Source organism: Moschus berezovskii, chromosome 17 (genome assembly GCF_049115385.1).
Source record: "Moschus berezovskii isolate FMDL1 chromosome 17, NW_MosBer_1.0, whole genome shotgun sequence".
NCBI classification, from domain to species: domain Eukaryota; kingdom Metazoa; phylum Chordata; class Mammalia; order Artiodactyla; family Moschidae; genus Moschus; species Moschus berezovskii.
Window position 1 is genome coordinate 13758961 of NC_142476.1, and position 21038 is coordinate 13779998.

General features: G+C 39.5%; 1 long non-coding RNA gene across 10 annotated transcripts in view; it reads right to left on the bottom strand.

Annotated features, from left to right (window-relative positions):
- Nucleotides 1-21038, bottom strand: part of LOC148775070 (uncharacterized) — a 113428-nt gene that overhangs the window by 82027 nt on the left and 10363 nt on the right. For all 10 annotated transcript variants that reach the window (XR_016039544.1, XR_016039543.1, XR_016039545.1 and 7 more), the window contains exon 2: nt 11249-11713. This is a non-coding gene — a long non-coding RNA (uncharacterized LOC148775070). The remainder of the gene's footprint in view (nt 1-11248; nt 11714-21038) is intronic.

The window sequence follows — 21038 nt, forward strand, 5'->3', positions numbered from 1 at the left end:
GCAGTTAGATAATGCAGAAGAAAGGATCAGTGATCTCAAAGAAAGGGTAGAGGAAATCACCAAACTGCAAAGCAAAAAAGAAAAGGGGCTAGTTTAAAGCAATGATCCCCAACCTTTTTGACACCAGGGATGGGTTTCATGGAAGACAGCTTTTTCTATGGTTTGGGGAGGGGGATGGTTTCAGAATGATTTAAGCACATTTCATTTATTGTGCACTTCATTTCTATTATTATTATATCAGCTCCACCTCAGATCATCAGGAGTCAGATCCTGGAGGTTGGGGACCCGGGCTTAAAGGATCTCTGGAATAACATCAAGCATACTAACATTCTTTTTATAGGGTTCCCTGAAGGAGAAGAGAAAGGGAAAAGCAGAAGACTTATTTCAAGAAATAATGGCTGAAAACTTCCCTAACTTGGTAAAGGAAGCAGGCATCCAAGTCCAGGAAACAGAGACATTATAATTAAAACTTCAAAGTTAAACATAAAGAGAGATTCTTAAAACCAACAAGAGAAAAATAACTAGTTAAGTACAAGGAAACCTCCATAAAACCATCAACTGATTTTTAAGCAGAAACTTTACAGAGCAGAAGGGAGTAGCACAATATATTCTAAGTACTGAAAAGAGAAAATGTACAAGCAAGAGTAGTCTGCCCAGAAAGGTTATCATACAGAGCTTAAAAAAGTATAAAGAGTTTTAAATGTTTTATGAAGACACAAAAGACCCCGGATAGCCAAAGCAATACAGAGAAGGAAAAATGGAGCTGGAGGAGTCTGGCTCCCTGATTTCAGATTATACTACAAAGCTCTTGTCATCAAAACAATATGGTGCTGGCACACACACAAATGGAAATAAATATCAATGGAACAGGATAGACAGCACAGATATAAACTTACATACCTATGGTCAATTAATCTATAACAAAGAAAGCAAGACAACACAATGGAGAAAAGACAGTATCTTCAATAAATGGTGATGGGAAAACTGGACTTATACAGATTAAAAAATTAAAGTAGAACATTCTTTAATACCATATACAGAAACGAACTCAAAATGGATTAAAGGGCTAAATCTAAGACCTGACATTATATAACTCTTAGAGGAAAATATAGGCAGAACACACTTTGGTGTAAATCACAGGAATATCTTTTTCAATCCATCTCTTAGAGTAATGGAAATGAAAACAAAAATAAACAAATGGGACCTAGTTAAATTTAAAAGCTTTTGCACAGCAAAGGAAACCATAAAAAAATTAAAAGACAACCCACAGAATGGGGGAAAATATTTGCAAACAATGCAACAGAAAATGGATTAATCTCCAGATTTTACATACAGCTCATGCAAGTCAAACATAACAAAACAAATTACCCAATCCAAAATTAGGCAGAAGACCTGAATAAATATTTAACAACAACAAAACAATACAGATGGCCAACAGGCACACAAAAAGATGCTCAGCATCTCTAATTATTGGAGAAATGCAAATCAAAACTACAACGAACTATCACCTCACACCAGTCAGGCTGTCCATCATAAAAATGTCTACAAATAAATGCTGGAGAGGACGTGGAGGGAAGGGAACCCTCCTACACTGTTGGTGGGAATGTAAATCAGTACATCTACTGTGGAGAACAGTATGGAATTTCTTTATAAAACTAAAAATAAAGCTATCATATGATCCAGCAATCCCACTCCTGGGCATATATCTGGAGAAAATCAAAATTTGAAAAGATACATGTACCCAGCTGTTCACCACAGCACTATTATAATATCTAAGGCAGAAGCAACCTAGATATCCATTAACAGAGGACTGGATAAAGATGTGCAATATTACTCAGCCGTAAGAAGAATGAAATAATGCCATTTGCATCAACATGGACAGACCTAGAAATTATCATACTTCCTGAAGGGAGATGGAGAAAGATAAGTATCATATGATTTTGCTTATATGTGGAATCTAAAAAATATTAGACAAATGAACTTTTTATAAACAGGAATACAGATTTGAAGGTTGGGCAAATTCCACAAAACACCTTCTGAATGCTGGCAGAGGACATCAGGCACCCAGAAAGGCAGCCGGTTGTCTTCGAAAGGAGGTAGGACAAAATATAAAAGATAAAACAAGAAATAAGAGGTAGAGACAGAGAGCTTTGCAAACACCAGGAAACACTCTCACCGGCGGGTCTGTGGCGAGTCTTGGAATCTCAGAGGGCAACAAACCCGGGAAGAAAAATAAATAAAGAAACCCCACAGATTACATGCCTAACGGCAACTCCCAGCAGAGAAGCAGCCCAGACACTCACATCCGCCACTAGCAAGTGGGGGCTGGACAGGGAGGCGCGGGCTGCATTGCTTAGGGTAAGGACCGGGCCTGAATGCCCCGAGGGCAATCTGAGGGAGCTAACTAGAGACAGCAAAGCAGACTGTGGGGTAGCTACCCCGTGGAAAGGCGAAAAGCCCTAACCTAAGACACCACCAGGCCCGCTCACAGAACAAAGGACTGAGCAGAGCGAGTGGGCTGCGGATGGCCCATCCCCCGCCAAGACAGGCGGGGAGGGCAGCCAGAGCCAGAAGGGGGCAATCGCGGCCCCAGAGAGGCATCTTCTACCAAACTGCAAGCAGGCTTCGTTGCTAACCGACTTCTTGGGATTCTGGATGGTCAACATCTGCCGGGAGGGTCGCAGCCAGAGATGAGCTCCCCAGAAGAGACACACAGCACAGCTGAGGAGGTACGCCCCTGTACACCCAGAAAACCAAGTGGCTGGGATGGGGAAGGCAATAAGACGCACCCCCAACCTGGGGATGACTGCGCTCGCCAAGTATCTGGTCACCTGAGCTGCTTGGACCTGGGAAGGGCACAAAACACAAGCCCAACCGAGTCTGCGCCTTTGTGGAGTGCCCGAGAAGCTGGACCCGAGCAGCTTAGACCTGGGAGGTGCACACAACCCCGGACCCACCTCAGAAGGTTGGCAGAGCAACCTAGAACCTAAGCAGTGTAGACTGCAAAAGCACACATGCCTTGAGTGGGGGCAAACCCAGTGTGGCCGAGATACTGGGAGCACTCCCCACACACGCCAGTGATATTTGTTTGCAGTGTTCCTCTGTCCCCACAGCACAATTGAACAAGTGAGTCTGAAAAAGTGACCACCATCGCCCCCTTGTGTCAGGGTGGAAATTAGACACTGAAGAGACCAGTAAACAGAAGAAGCTAAAATAAACAGAGGGAAGGGACAGGTGCAAGAGATTAAAATCCTGCAGTTAGCACTGACTACATAGGAAAGGGCCTATAGATCTTGAGAAGTGTAAGCTGGACAAAGGAATTATCTGAAAATGAGCTGACCCCAAACTGTCCACAACAGCTTCAAAGAAAGTCGTAGATATATTTTTTAATATTATCATTTAAAAAAATTTTTTAAATTATTAAGTCCTCTATTACTTCTTTAATTTTCATTTTTGTAACCTACTTACCTTGCAAAAAAAATCCTATTTTTAAAGCAAACTTTATATATATATGTATTTTATAATTTTTGTGACTTTGTTTTTTTAATATTGTATTTTTGAGAATCTAACTGCTAGTCTGGATTTTTAATCCTTGCTTTTTGGTGTTTGTTATCAATTTTGTACCTTTAAGAACCCGATCTTCAGCACCCATTTTTACTTGGGAGTGAGATCACTGGCCTGATTACTCTCTCCCCCTTTGGACCCTCCTTTTTCTCCACCAGGTCACCTCGATCTCCCCCCTCCCCTTTCTCTTCTCTACCCAACCCTGTATGTCTCTGTGTGTGTTCCGGGCTGTGGAGAACACTCAGGGAACTGATCACTGGATGATCTGTCTCCCTCCTTTTGATTCCCCCCTCTTCTCCTCCTGGCTACCTCTCTCTCCTCCTCCCTGTTCTCTTCTCCATGTAACTCCGGGAACCTCTCTGCGGGGTCCAGACTGTGGAGCACACAGGGAAGTGACTACTGGCCAGCCTGCTCTCCCCTTTGATTCCCCCTCCTCCCCTCCTGGCCACCTCTCTCTCCTCTCCCTCTTCTCTTCTCCATGTAACTCTGTGAACCTCTCCGGGTGTCCCTCACTGTGGAGAAACTTTTCATCATTAACCTAGATGTTTTATCATTGGTGCCATATAGATGGAGAAGTCTTGAGGCTACTCTAAGAGTAAGACTGAAAACCAGAGGCAGGAGGCCTAAGTCCAAATCTTGAGAACACCAGAGAACTCCTGACTCCAGGGAATATTAATCGATAGGAGTTCATCAAATGCCTCCATACCTACACTGAAACCAAGTACCACCCAAGGGCCAACAAGTTCCAGAGAAAGACATACCACACAAATTCTCCAACAACACAGGAACATAGCCCTGAGCTTCAATATACAGGCTGCCCAAAGTCACTCCAAACCCACAGACATCTCAAAACTCACTACTGGACACTTCATTGCACTCCAGAGAGAAGAAATCCAACTCCACCCACCAGAACACCGACACAAGCTTCCCTAACCAGGAAACCTTGACAAGCCACCCATCCAAACCCACCCATCCAAACCCACCCACAGTGAGGAACCTCCTCAATAAAGAGGCACCACAAACTGCCAGAAGACAGAAAGGCCACCCCAAACACAGCAATATAAGCAAGATGAAAAGGCAGAGAAATACCCAGCAAGTAAAGGAACAGGATAAATGCCCACCAAAGCAAACAAAAGAGGAAGAGATAGGGAATATACCTGATAAAGAATTCAGAATAATGATACTGAAAATGATCCAAAATCTATAAAACAACATGGAGTTACAGAAAAGTAGCCTGGAGACAAGGATTGAGAAGATGCAAGAAATGTTTAACAAGGACCTAGAAGAAATTTAAAAAGTCAATATATACTGAATAATGCGATAAATGAGATCAAAAACACTCTGGAGGGAACCAACAGTAGAATAACGGAGGCAGAAGATAGGATAAGTGAGGTAGAAGGTAGAATGGTCGAAATAAATGAAGCAGAGAGAAAAAAGAATTAAAAGAAATGAGGACAACCTCAGAGACCTCTGGGACAATGTTAAACACCCCAACATTTGAATCATAGGAGTCCCAGAAGAAGAAGACAAAAAGAAAGATCATGAGAAAATACTTGAGGAGATAATAGTTGAAAACTTCCCTAAAATGGGGAAGGAAATAGTCAGCCAAGTTCAAGAAACCCCAGAGAGTCCTAAACAGGATAAACCCAAAACAAAACAGCAAAACACCCCAAGACACATATTAATCAAATTAACAAAGCTCAAACACAAAGAACAAATATTAAAAGCAGCAAGGGAAAAACAACAAATAACACACAAGGAGATTCCCGTAAGGATAACAGCTGATCTTCCAATAGAACCTCTTCAGGCCAGAAGGGAATGGCAGGACATACTTAAAGTGATGAAAGAGAAAAACCTACAACCCAGATCACTGTACCCAGCAAGGATCTCATTCAAATACAAAGGAGAAATCAAAAGCTTTATAGACAAGCAAAAGCTGAGAGAATTCAGCACCACCAAACCAGCTCTCCAACAATGCTAAAGGATCTTCTCTAGACAGGAAACACAGAAAAGGCTTATAAACCCAAACCCAAAACAACAAAATAAATGGCAACGGGATCATACATATCAATAATTACGTTAAATGTAAATGGGCTGAATGCCCCAGCCAAAAGACAAAGGCTGTCTGAATGGATACAAAAACAAGACCCCATATACATTGTCTGCAAGAGACCCACCTCAAAATGAGGGACACATACAGACTGAAAGTGAAGGGCTGGAAAAAGATTATCAATGCAAATAGAGACCAAAAGAAAGCAGGAGTAGCAATATTCATATCAGATAAAATAGACTTTAAAACAAAGGCTGTGAAAAGAGACAAAGAAGGACACTACATAATGATCAAAGGATCAATCCAAGAAGAAGATATAACAATTATAAATATATATGCACCCAACATAGGAGAACCACAATATGTAAGGCAAATGCTAACAAGTATGAAAGGGGAAATTAATAATAATAGTGGGAGACTTTAACACCCCACTCACACCTATGGATAGATCAACTAAACAGAAATTTAGCAAGGAAACACAAACTTTAAATGATACAATAGACCAGTTAGACCTAATTGATTTATATAGGACATTTCACCCCAAAACAATGAATTTCACCTTTTTCTCAAGCGCATATGGAACCTTCTCCAGGATAGATCACATTCTGAGCCATAAATCTAGCCTTGGTAAACTCAAAAAAACTGAAATCATTCCAAGCATCTTTTCTGACCACAATGCAGTAAGACTAGATCTCAATTACAGGAGAAAAACTATTAAAAATGCCAACATATGGAGGCTGAACAACACGCTGCTGAATAACCAACAAATCACAGAAGAAATTTTAAAAAATCAAAATATGCATAGAAACAAAAGAAAATGAAAACACAACAACCCCAACCTCTGGGACACTGTAAAAGCAGTGCAAAGGGGAAGGTTCATAGCAATACAGGCTTACCTCAAGAAACAAGAGAAAAGTCAAATAAATAATCTAACTCTACACCTAAAGCAACTAGAAAAGGAAGAAATGAAGAACCCCAGGGTTAGTAGAAGGAAAGAAATCTTTAAAATTCGGGCAGAAATAAATGCAAAAGAAACAAAAGAAGCCATAGCAAAAATCAACAAAGCTAAAAGCTGGTTCTTTGAGAAGATAAATAAAATTGACAAACCATTAACCAGACTCATCAAGAAACAAAGGGAGAAGAATCAAATCAACAAAATTAGAAATGAAAATGGAGAGATCACAACAGACAACACAGACATACAGAGAATCATAAGAGACTACTATCAGCAACTATATGCCAATAAAATGGACAACTCGGAAGAAATGGACAAATTCTTAGAAAAATGCAACTTTCCAAAACTGAACCAGGAAGAAATAGAAAATAGTAACAGACCCATCACAAGCATGGAAATTGAAACTGTAATCAGAAATCTCCCAGCAAACAAAAGCCCAGGACCAGATGGCTTCACAGCTGAATTCTACCAAAAATTTAGAGAAGAGTTAACCCCCATATCCTACTCAAACTCTTCCAGAAAATTGCAGAGGCAGGTAAATTTCCAAACTCATTCTATGAGGCTACCATCACCCTAATACCAAAACCAGACAGAGATGCCACAAAAAAAGAAAACGACACGCCAATATCACTGATGAACATGGATGCAACAATTCTTAAAATTCTAGCAAACAGAATCCAACAACATATTAAAAAGATCATACATCATGACCAAGTGAGCTTTATCCCAGGGATGCAAGGATTCTTCAATATCTGTAAATCAATCAACGTAATACACTACATTAACAAATTGAAAGATAAAAACCATAAGATTATCTCAATAGATGCAGGAAAAGCATTTGACAAAATTCAACATCCATTTATGATAAACGCCCTCCAGAAAGCAGGAATAGAAGGAACATACCTCAACATAATAAAAGCTATATATGGCAAACCCACAGGAAACATTATCCTCAATGGTGAAAATTTGAAAGCATTTCCCTTAAAATCAGGAATAAGACAAGGGTGCCCACTCTCACCACTACTATTCAACATAGTTTTGGAATTTTGGGCCACAGCAATCAGAGGAGAAAAAGAAATAAAAGGTACCCAAATTGGAAAAGAGGAAGTAAATCTCTCACTGTTTGCAAATTACATGATCCTCTACACAGAAAACCCTAAAGACTCCACCAGAAAATTACTAGAGTTAATCAATGAAAATAGTAAAGTTGCATGATATAAAATTAATACACAGAAATCCCTTGCATTCCTATACAATAACAATGAGAAAACAGAGAAATTAAAGAAACAATCCCAATCACCATTGCAATGAAAAGAATAAAATACTTAGGAATATATCTACCTAAAGAAACAAAAGACCTGTATATAGAAAACTATAAAATACTGATGAAAGAAATAAAAGAGGACACAAATAGATGGAGAAATATACCATGTTCATGGATGGGAAGAATCAATATAGTGAAAATGAATATACTACCCAAAGCAATCTATAGATTCAATGCAATCCCTATCAAGCTACCAACAATATTTTTCACAGAACTAGAACAAATAAGTTCACAATTTGTACGGAAATACAAAAAACCTTGAATAGCCAAAACAATCTTGAGAAAGAAGAATAGAACTGGAGGAATCAACCTGCCTGACTTCAGGCTCTATTACAAAGCTACAGTCATCAAGACAGTATGGTACTGGCACAAAGAAATATAGATCAATGGAACAAAATAGAAAGCCCAGAGATAAATCCATACACCTATGGACACCTCATCTTCGACAAAGGAGGCAAGAATATACAATGAAGAAAAGACAATCTCTTTAACAAGTGGTGCTGGGAAAACTGGTCAACCACTTGTAAAAGAATGAAACTAGAACACTTTCTAACACCATATACAAAAACAAACTCAAAATGGATTAAAAATCTAAATGTAAGACCAGAAACTATAAAACTCCTAGAGGAGAACATAGGCAAAACACTCTCCAACACAAATCACAGCAGGATCCTCTATGACCCACCTCCCAGAGTATTGGAAATAAAAGCAAAAATAAACAAATGGGACCTAATAAAACTTAAAAGCTTCTGCACAGCAACGGACACTATAAGCAAGGTGAAAAGACAGCCTTCAGAATGGGAGAAAATAATAGCAAATGAAGAACTGACAAAGGATTAATCTCCAAAATATACAAGCAGCTCCTGCAGCTCAATTCCAGAAAAATAAACGAACCAATCAAAAAACGGGCCAAGAACTAAACAGACATTTCTCCAAAGAAGACATACAGATGGCTAACAAACACATGAAAAGATCCTCAACATCACTCATTATCAGAGAAATACAAATCGAAACCACAATGAGGTACCATTTAACGCCAGTCAGAATGGCTGCTATCCAAACGTCTACAAGCAACATATGCTGGAGAGCATGTGGAGAAAAGGGAACCCTCTTACACTGTTGGTGGGAATGCAAACTAGTACAGCCACTATGGAGAACAGTGTGGAGATTCCTCAAAAAACTGGAAATAGAACTGCCATACGACCCAGCAATCACACTCCTGGGCATACACACCGAGGAAACCAGAATTGAAAGAGACACGTGTACCCCAATGTTCATCGCAGCACTGTTTATAATAGCCAGGACATGGAAGCAACCTAGATGTCCATCTGCAGACGAATGGATAAGAAAGCTTTGGTACATATACACAATGGAGTATTACTCAACCATTAAAAGAATACATTTGAATCATTTCTAATGAGGTGGATGAAACTGGAGCCTATTATACAGAGTGAAGAAAGCCAGAAAGAAAAATACCAATACAGTATACTAATGCATACATATGGAATTTAGAAAGATGGTTAGGATAACCCTGTATGCGAGATAGCAAAAGAGACGCAGATGTATAGAACAGTCTTTTGGACTCTGTGGGAGAGGGCGAGGGTGGGATGATTTGGGAGAATGGCACTGAAACTTGTATATTATCATACATGAAACAGATCACCAGTCCAGGTTCAATGCATAATGCAGGGTGCTCCGGGCTGGTGCACTGGGATGACCCAGAGGGATGGGATGGGGAGGGAGGTGGGAGAGGGGTTCAGGATGGGGAATACATGTACACCCGTTGCAGATTCATGTCAATGTATGGCAAAACCAATACAATATTGTAAAGTAATTAGCCTCCAATTAAAATAAATAAATTTATATTTAAAAAAACATAATAAAAAATAAAAGAATAAGAATGAAAAAATTAAAAAAATAAAAATATTTTTATAAACACTTTCTAACACTAAATTCACAAGAAATAATCACTTCCAATAGTTTGACCACCTGATGCAAAGAACTGACTCATCAGAAAAGACCCTGATGCTGGTAAAGATTGAAGGCAGGAGGAGAAGGGGACGACAGAGGATGAGATGGTTGGATGGCATCACTGACTTGATGGACATGAATTTGAGAAATCTCGGGGAGTTGGTGATGGACAGGGAGGCCTGGCATGCTGCAGTACATGGGGTAGCAAAGAGTCAGACACGACTGACTGAACTGAACTGAAACATTTTCAATGATAGCAGTATTTTGAAAGCCATTAATGTGCTTTTTACTCTGACTTTTTGAGTATGAGACCATCATATTGATTGACATCTGGCTGGGGGAGGGGGTAGAGAGAAGGATTTTTTCACTCAAAGATGCAAATAAGGGCTTCCCTGGAGGCTCAGTGTAAGGAATCCGCCTGCCAATGCAGGAGACATGGGTTTGATCCCTGATCCAGCAAGATCCCACATGCTGCAGAGCAACAAAGCCTACGGGCCATAACTGTTGAGCCTGTGTGCCACAGCTACTGAAGCCTGTGCATGCTGGAGCCCATGGTCAACAAGAGAAGCCACTGCAATGAGAAGCCTGTCCACTGTAACTAGACAGCAGCCCCGGTTTGCCACACCTAGAGGAAACACCCGTGCAGCATCCACCTAGCACAGCCACAAATCAACAAATCAATTATCTTTCTAAGGATGCAAACAGAGAGAATGAAGTGATTTCCAGCTTCCAGTATGCAAAATAAGATTACGCAGCAGGAAATAACTTTGACTGTCAGGCACTCCTTTTCAGTGACTATAATCTCCGGGAGAATAGGTATTTTCTGTTTTGTTTATGGCTGTGTCCCCTATGAGCCGAGCCCAGTAATAGACTCTCAACAAAGAGCAGACATTCAACAAATATTTAGTGGACGAATGAACCAATGAAGAGGGAGTTTAGTATCTTTATCTCCTCCTTTAATATATCAGCAACCAAGCCTGGAGTTGCCAATTCAACCTGGAGTTGCCAAATTCATGGAATTCTCCCCTAGAGTAGAAAATAAAACTTTCTGTAATAATGAAGGCTGTTCTATCAAAGAAAGAATGTGCTGCTGGGAGAGGAGGGCACACGAAGGTTTCACCCTTATCTCCCCAAGGAAATTATAGAGGAAGGGAAAAGAAGGAGAAAGACTACCAGAATGTGTGCCCTGATTTCTGTGCATTGAACAAGTAAAGACAACACTGAAGGCAGAAGAAAATCTGACCCCATTTTGTTTCAGACTTCTGAAAATGATGGCCCTTGTGTGGCTCTCAAACCAACTCAAGGCGGTATGATGTCAATCTGCCAGGGTGGTTTGGTCAGAAAAAGAAAGGTACTAAAATTTAGCATTTCGGAGCAACTTTACCTGGTTCTTCTGTGGCACAGACGACATCAACAAGTAACTGCTGGATGGCCAAGGAGCCTGGCAGAAGGGGCACCGTGGTGGGAGGCAAGGTGGAGCTGAAGCAAGGCTTGCAGAGCAAAGGTCAGGTCCCCACTGAGCGAGAGTCAGAACTGGCTTCTGGACACGGAACTGCTGCTGGGAGGGGCCGTCTTCCCAGGTGTATTAGTTTTCTATTGCTGTGTAACTAATGACCACAAATTGAGCAGCTTGACACAATACACATGTTTTATCTCATGGTCTCTGTGGTCAAAAGTCTAGGTGTGATTTCACTGGGGCCTCTGCTTAGGGGCTCACAGGCTACAATCGAGGTGTTGGCAGGCTGCGTCCTCATGCAAAGGCTCAGAGTCAGCTTTCAACCTCACTCAAGTTGTTGGCAGAATTCATTTCATTTTGGCTATAAAATAAAGAGCCCTGAGTGAGTTTTTCCTGAAAAACAAACAAACAGGAATACACAGATTCAGAAAACAAGCTTATGGCTACCAAAGGGGAAAACTGGGGAGTTTGGGATTGACGTATACAGACTATTATATTTAAAATAACCAACAAGGATCTACTGTACAATATAGGGACTATGCTCAATATCTGCAATAAATTAAACGGGAAAGGAATCTGAAAAAATATAGATATATGTATATGTATAATTGAATCATTTTGCTATACACCTGAAACCAATACAACATTGTTAATCAACTATACTCCAATATAAAATAAAAATTAAAAAAAAAACCAAGAGTGGTCTATCCAGAAAGGCTACTATACAGAGTTAAAGGAAATACATGGAGTTTTCCAGCAGAGCATCAGTTACATGATTTCATCACCACTAAATCGGTCATATAAGAAATGTTAAAGGATTTTCTTTAAGCAGAAATAAAGAGGCCATAGTTAGAAATAATAAAATATATGAAAGGAAAAATCTCACCAGTAAAAGCAAACGGACAGTAAAGGGAGTGGATCAACTGCCTACAAAGCTAATATAAAGGTTAAAAGACAAAACTAGTAAAATCAGCTATAACTACAATAATTAGTTAAAGGATACACAAAAATATAAAGATGTAAACTGTAAAATGCAAGGAGGGAGACGTAAAAATGCAATGTTTTTAGAATGTGTTCATACTTCAGGTTGAAATAGACTAATATATACATCGATTATTATACATGAACCTCATGCAAACAATAAACACAAAATCTATAACAGATATGCAAAAATAAAGAGAAATCCAAACACATTAAAGAAAGTCATTACATCAAAAAAGGAGAGAGCAAGAAAATAAAAAAGGAGCAGAGAAAATTACAAAAACAACCAGAAAATAGTTAACAAAATGGCAATAAGTACACATTTATCAAAACTACTTTAAATGCAAATGGAATGTGTGCATGTATGCTCATCACTCAGTCATGCCTGACTGTGACCCCATGGACTGTAGCTCATCAAGCTCCTCTGTTCATGGGATTTTTGGTTTGCCATTTCCTTCTCCAGGGGATCTTCCCAACCCAGTGATCGAATCCACGTCTCCTGCATTGGCAGGCAGACTCTTTACCACCAAGCCACCTGGGAAGCCCAGATAAATGGAATAAATGGTCCAATTAATAATCACAGGGTGGCTGACTGGATTAAGAAAGAAAAGCATGATCCATACATATGTTGCCTAAAAGATTCACTACAAATCCAAAGACACATACAGACTGAAAATAAAGGCATGGGAAAAATATCCCATGTACATAGAAGCAAAAAGAAAGTTGGAGTAGTAATACTTGGACAAAATAGACTCTAAACAAAGACTGTAACTAGGGACAAAAAAGGACATTACATAATGATAAATGGATCAATCCAACAATAAGACATAATGATGATAAATAATCACCCAATATCGGAAAATCTACACATGTAAAGGAAATATTAACAGAGTAAAAAGAGAAATTGAAAGCAATAATAGTAGGGAACTTTAATACCCCATTTACAGCAATGGATAAGATTCTCCAGGCAGAAAATTAATAAGGAAACACTGGCCGGCTACCCAGGTGGTTCAGTGGTAAAGAATCCGTCTGCAATGCAGGAGTCATGGGATATGTGGGTTTGATCCCCAGGTCCAGAAGATCCCCTGGAGGATAGCATGGCAACCATCTCCAGTATTTGTGCCTGGAGAATCCTATGGACAGAAGAGCCTGGTTGACTGTAGTCCATAGGATCACAAAGAGTCGGACAGCACTGAAGCAACTTAACATGGCCTTAAATGACATATTACACCAAATTAACTTCATATCTATCTATATATACACACATATCTATATCTATATATGTGTGTGTGTATACACACAGAACATTCCATCCCCAGACACCAGAATACATATTCTTTTCAAGCACTCATGAGACATTCACAAGTACAGATCAAATATTAGGTTGCAATACAAGTCCCAAGACATTTAAAAAGACTGAAATTATATCGAGCATCTTTTATGACGATAACAGTATAAAACTAGAAAACAACTACAAGTAGAAAACTCGAAAAAGCACACATCCATGGAGGCTAAGCAATATACTACTGAATAATCAATGAATCAACAAATAAATCAAAGAGAAAGTTAAAAAACGCCTTAAGAAAAATGAAAACACAACCTTCCAAAATATGTAGGACACAGCAAAAGCAGTTCAAACAGGGAAGTTTATAGTGACATAAATCTACATCAAAAAAGAAGAAAAATCTCTAATAAACTATCTTACCTGACATTTAAAGGAACTAGAAAAAGAATAAAAAGACAAAGCCCAAAGGAAGGAAATAAAAAACATCAGAATGGAAATAAATGAAACAGAGACTAAAAAATGAAAATATCAATGAAACGTAAGAGGTGATTCTTTGAAAAGATAAATTTGGCAAACCTTTAAACAGATTCACCAAGAAAAAAAAAGGACTAAAAACTCAACTCAGACATGAAACAGAAGTTACAACTAATACCACAGAAAGACAAATTTCACAAGACTGCTGCAAATAGTTATATGCCAAAAACTTGGAAAACCTAGGGGGAAAATGTCCTAGAAACACACACCCTTCTAAGATGGGGAAAGAAAGAGAAAATATGAATAGTGCTTTTACTAGTTATGAAATTAAATCAGTAATCAAAAAACTCAACAAACAAAAGTCCAGGTCAAGATGGCTTCACAGGTGAATTTTACAAAACAATTATTAATACAGAAGAGTTAATACCTATCTCAAACTCTTCCAAAAAGCTGAAGAAAAAGAAAAGCTTCTAAACTAATGTTATGAGGTCAGCATTACCATGATACCAAAAATAGGTAAAAATACTACAAAAATACGAAGAAAATTACAGGCCAATATCCTTGATGAACACAGCTGGAAAAATCCTCTAACAAATATTAGCAAACTGAATTCAATAATATAAAAAATATCATTCAAGAATGCAAGGAGAGTTGAATATTTGAATATCAATCAACAGGATATACTACATTAGCAAAATAAATGATAAAAATCATGAGCATCTCAATAGATGCAGGAAAAGCATTTCACAAAATTCAATACCATTTATGATAAAAGCTCTGAAAGTTAATATGGAGGAAACATATCTCATCATAATAAGGGCCATTTATGACAAATGCACAGCTACCATCATACTCAACAATGAAAAATTGAAAGCTTTTCTTTCAAAACCAGAAATAAGACAAGGATGCCCACTCTCACCACTTCTAACTTCTTTTTGGAAGTCCAAACTAGAAGAGTGGTAAAAGAAAAAGAAATAAAAGCATGCATACTGGAAGGAAGAAGTAAAACTGACACTGTTGGCAAATGACGTATTATATAGAGAAAACCCTAGAGACTCCACCAAAGAACTATTAGAATAAGTGAATTCAGTAAAGTCAGAGTACAAAAGTAATACACAGAAATGTGTGGAATTTTTATACACTAACAGCAAACTACCAGAAAGAGAAATCAGGAGAATAATTCTATTTACAATTGCATTCAAAAGAATAAAATACCTCAGAATAAATTTAACTAAGGAGGTGAAAGACCTATATTTGGAAAACCATAAGATTCTGATGAAATAAATTCAAGCTGACACAAATAAATGGAAAGATATATGGTGCTAATGGATTGGAAGAGTTTATATTGTTAAAATATGTATACTACACAAAGCAAATACAATGATGATTCGATGCAACCTCTATCAGTAGCGTTTTCACAGAAGTGGAACAAATAATCCCAATATTTGTACAGAATCACAAACGATCTCGAACAGCCAGACAATCCTGAGAAAGAAGTAGAAAACTGGAGGTATCACATGCTCTGGATTCAAGCTATATTACATACAAAGCTACAGTAGCCAAACCAATATGGTACTGGCATGGAAACAGGCACAGATCAGTGGAACAGAATACAGAGTCCAGAAAAGAACCCTCCCTTATGTGGACAATTAATTTATGACAAAGGAGGCAAGAACACGTAATACGGAAGACACACCCTCTTCCATAAATGCATTGTGACAACTGGCAGCTACACGCAAAAGAATAAGTCTGGCCATTATTTTATACCGTATATAAAAATGAACTCAAAATGGATTAAAGACTTGAATGTAGGACCCAAATCAATAAAACTAGAAGAAAGCATAGGTATAGTATGCTCTTTGACATTAGTCTTAGGGATACTTTGTTGAATCTGACTCCACAATCAAGGGCAACAAAGGCAAAAATAAACAAATGGGATTACATCAAGGTAAAAAGCTTCTGCAACAAAAGAAAGGCCACTTACTGAACGGGAGAAGATATTTGCAAACAATGTGTCTGATAAGAGGGTAATACCCAAAATATACAAATAACTCATAACTTAATACCCAAGATAAACAATATTAAAAATGAGCAGAGGACCAGAACGTTTTCCCAAAGACAGAGAGATGGCCACCAGGCACAGCAAAAGATGTTCAACATCACTAACCAAGGAAATGCAAGCCAAAGTGTAGTGAGATGCCATCTCATACCAGCCACTGTGAAAAACAGTATGGAGGTTCCCCTTGCAAATAAAAGGAGAACTACCATACGAGCTAGCCACTCCACTCCTGGGTGTTCACCTAAGAAAACAAAAACATTAACTTGAGAAAGATATGCACCCCACATCCACTGCAGCACTATTTACAATGGCCAAGATATGGAAACGACCTAAGTGCCCACTGATGGATGACTGGATAAAGATGCGATGCCCACACACACAGACACACGCTGTAGGAGACACGCACGCCCAATGGGACATCAGTCAGACACAGACAAGACTGAAATCTCCCCTTTCTCAACATCATGTGTGGACCTGGAGGGTACTATGCTAAGTGAAATAAGACAGATACCATTTGAGACCACTTACATGCGCAATATTAAAAAATAAAAAAGCAATCAATTAATAGAAAAGAAAACAAACTGGTGGTTGTCAGAAAAGGGGCAGCTTTGGGCAAAACAGGTGAAGGGAATTAAGAGGTACAAACTTCTAGTTATAAGTCAGGCATGGGAATGTAAAACACAGAACATGGAATATAGTCAGTGATACAGTAACGACTTTAAATGGGGACAGATGGTGCTTGACATCATGGTGATCATCTTGCTATGTCTAAATATGGAACTACCATGCTGTACACTTGATAGTAACTTGGCGTGTCAATTGTGGTCCAATTAAAACACACACACATTTATTATCACAATTCACTTGAAATGCATGATCTTATTACAATTCTGGAGGGCAGAAAACTGAAGCAATCTCATTGGGCATACTGAGGTGACTAACAGGGCTCCCCTGCTGGCTCAGACGGTAAAGAATCTGCCTGCAAGGCAGGAGACCCAGGTTTGATCCCTGGGTCAGGAAGATAGCCTGGAGAAAGGAAAGGCTACCCATTCCAGTATTCTTACCTGGAGAATTCCATGGACAGAGGAGCCTGGCAGGCTATGGTCCATGGGGTTGCAGAGTCAGACATGACCGAGTGACTGAACACACACAAGGTGACTGCAGAACTGCTTTTCATCCTGGAGATCTAAGGGTGTGTTCCTTTATTCTCCTTTCCTGCTTCAACAGGCTGCCCACATTCCTCTGCTCATAACCCTCTTTCTTCAGCTTTAAAGTCAGCAACAGTAGCTTGAGTCCTTCCTACATCTCATCACTCGGACCTCTTCACCGGCCTCTCTTCCACAGTTAAAGACCCCTGTGATTACACTGGGCCCAGGCACATAATCCAGTATAATCTACCTGTATGAAATTCAGCTAACGAGCAATCCAATAGTCTTGCCTGGAAAATCCCATGGACAGGGGAGCCTGGTGGCTATAGCCCATGGGGTCGCAAAGAGCAGGACACAGCTGAGCACACACAGCAACCTCAATTCATCTACTACCAAAATTCCCCTTTGCCATGTAACATACCACAATCAAAACTTCTGAGGAGTAGGACATGGACATCTCTAGAGGGTCATCAGTTTAGCACATTTATACAGTTTTTAATTCACAGAAACCGGAGAAAAACACATCCATAAGAAGTTAGTGACCAAAACCGCCTTTCCTCCTACAAAGTTTAGCTTTCATTAGAGATTCCTCATAAAAGAGAATTTTCAGAATCTTCCCTAGAGGATCTTTTGGCAGAATTTCACAGGCTGAACTAAACCTGCTAAGTGAACATTGTGAAGGTGTTTGGAACATTGTTGACTTCAGTGATTTAACCATAAATCTAAAGGAGAAGACATGTATCTACACTGATAGATTTTCTCTACTGTATACGGTTCCTGCTCTCATAGACCGTCCAGTAGACCTGGATTCCATCCGTTCTCTTAAGGCATTAAGTGTCTTTAATTCAATAAACTTGATGTGTGAATAAAGCTAAAATATTAAAATGCAAAATGGCAATAGAATCTAAAACTGAAAGAAATCAATAAAGGAAAATCATTGTGCTGCTATGAACGAATATTGGAAGCTTGGTTTCAGCACTTCAAGAAACAATACGAAGCCAAATGAATCCTGAAGTTTAGTTTTACAACTGGACTCCTGTCGTATAGTACTCAGGGTTGGTTAAGGATCCCAAGAGCTTAGAACAGAAAACAGGGCCCCAGACGCTCACAATGCTGCCTGAACTCTGCTACATCCCCTCTGAACTGTCCACTCTTTCCTAGAGATGCTCTTCTCATTTTCCAAAGGGCTGTCCCCCTAGAGCATTCTGTTTTCTCTGCCTCTGGGACAGTTCCCTTTAGATCTGGTATTTCCTGGCTCCATTATCTTGAATTGAATAGATTTTAAAGCAGAGAAGGGAATGACCTATTTAAAGACCCATGTTAAGCCTTACTGTTAAAATTACAAATCATTATTTAAAAAATAAAAGTGAAATTTAAATCTCTCAGTCGTGTCTGACCCTTTGTGACCCCATGGACTGTAGTCTACCAGGCTCCTCTGTCCATGGAATTTTCCAAGCAAGAATTCTGGAGTGGGTTGCCATTTCCTTCTCCAGGAGATCTTCCCAACCCAGGGATTGAACCTGGGTCTCCTGCATTGTAGGCAGACACTGTACCGTCTGAGCTAACAGGGAAGTCGCTCTCTATTTGGTTGACATTAGGAACGCGGGTGTTGCTGTAAGAGCAGGATACAGGGTGAATTTCTCATCATTTTTCACTGTATATCATGACCCTCCCTTTGAGTAGGTCAGGTGTGCCTTGCTCATTTCTGTTCGACCTGAAGCAAGTCCTCTAAGTCCTCTGTTACTCAACTTCTTTGGCTACAAAAAGAAATGTCATTTATGCACGGCTCCACATATACACTGTAAAGACTGTTGTAAAGAATTTGCACATGATTTTGACCATATTGTCCTTACTTTATATACTGACAAATACATCTTTTTGTAACATCTTTTTGCAGCATTATTTTGACATTAAGAAAATGGGAAATACTAAACTAAGCATGGCTTAAGTGCTGCAAAGAGCAGGAAAATTACATAAAAAGCAAATAAATTTCTCCTGTTTAAAGGAGATGGAGCTTCATCCTTGAAAAATAGAGGACTTCCTCTTTTAGACTAAATTAAAAACAGGAAAGAGAACACATTAAGGAGATGGATAGAGAATGCCAATAGGGCATCTAGTGTTGCACTGTCTCCCATTTTAGACTTTATCTCTGTCTTTATCACTAATGTATTTACTCCAGAGAACCATGAAGACAGAGTAAAAATAGCTGTCATCAGTTTGGGTTCGAAGACTGGAAAAGTGAGTGAAGCAATTCTCAACTGATTTCTCACATGTGGATTCCTGCTGATACTCACGATCATGTGCCCTCAAAAACCAACTGCCTCCCACAGGGACTGAAAAAGTCAGGTGAGGACTTTTCAGCCATTCTTTGCTCAGTGGGGTGTGCCGATGCTTTGACTGGGGCTGCATTTAGGGTGGCGTCATGTGTTACCAATTCCTCAAAGCATATATATGTCTTGTAAATGAAACTTAATAACAGCTTCATATCAGAAGATTTCTATGGTCAATATGTTTAGAAAAGATTACAAAGGATATTCCTCTCATGGCAAGTTATGTCTAACCTGCTTGTGCAGCAAACTTCTTATCTTAGATAAAATATTATGTAATTATTGACTACATTCCCATAAGTACACTTGATTTTTTTGTTGTTCAATAGCCAAGATGTGCCTGACTCTTTGTGACCCCATGGACTGCAGCACACCAGGCTTCCTTCTGCTTCACTATATCCTGGGCTTGCTCAAATTCATGTCCACTGACTTGGTGATGCTATCTAACCATCTCATCCTCTCTCACCTCTTCTCCTTCCCTCAATCTTATCCAGCATCAGGGTCTTTTCCAACAAGTTGGCTATTTTCATCAGGTGGCTAAAGTATTGGTGCTTCAGCTTCAGCATCAGTCTTTCCAATGAATAGTCAGGACTGATTTCCTTTAGGATGGACTGGTTGGACCTCCTTGCAGTCCAAGGGACTCTCATGAGTCTTCTCCAACACAACAGTTCAAAAGCATCAATTCTTCAGCACTTGGCCAACTCGCACATCTGTACTTGATAGCAGTGAATTATTTTACAACTGGAAGTTTGTACCTCTTAATATTCCTCATTTATTTCTCTCATTTCCCCAACCTCCCAGGAACCACTTGTTTGTTCTGTGTATCTGAGACTGTTTCCCATTCGTTTATTTAAGATTCCACATACAAGTGAATCCAAGTCTATGCCCCAACCATGAATGACAATGAAGGTGAATGGTTCTATGAAAATGTACAAGACCTTCTAGAACTAACACCAAAAAAGATGTCCTTTTCATCACAGAGGGATTCCCTGGTGGCTCAGATGGAAAAGCGTCTGCCCGCAATGTGGGACACTGGGTTCAACCCCTAGGTTGGGAAGATCCCTTGAAGAAGGAAATGACAACCCGCTCCAGTAATCTTGCCTAAAAAATTCCATGGATGGAGGAACCTGGTGGGCTAAAATCCATGGGGTCGCAAAGAACTGGGCACAACTGAGCGACTTCACTTTCTTTCATCACCGGGGACTGGAATACAAAAGCAGGAAATTAAGACCTAGAGTAACAGGTAAATTTGGCCTTGGAGTACAGAATGAAGCATGGCAAAGGTGAACCGAGTTTTGTCAAGAGACCACACTGGTCACAGCAAACACCCTCTTCCAACAACACAGGAGATGACTCTACACATGGACATCACCAGATGGTTAACACTAAAATCAGATTGATTATATTCTTTGCAGCTGAAGATGGAGAAGCTCTAGGCAGCAAA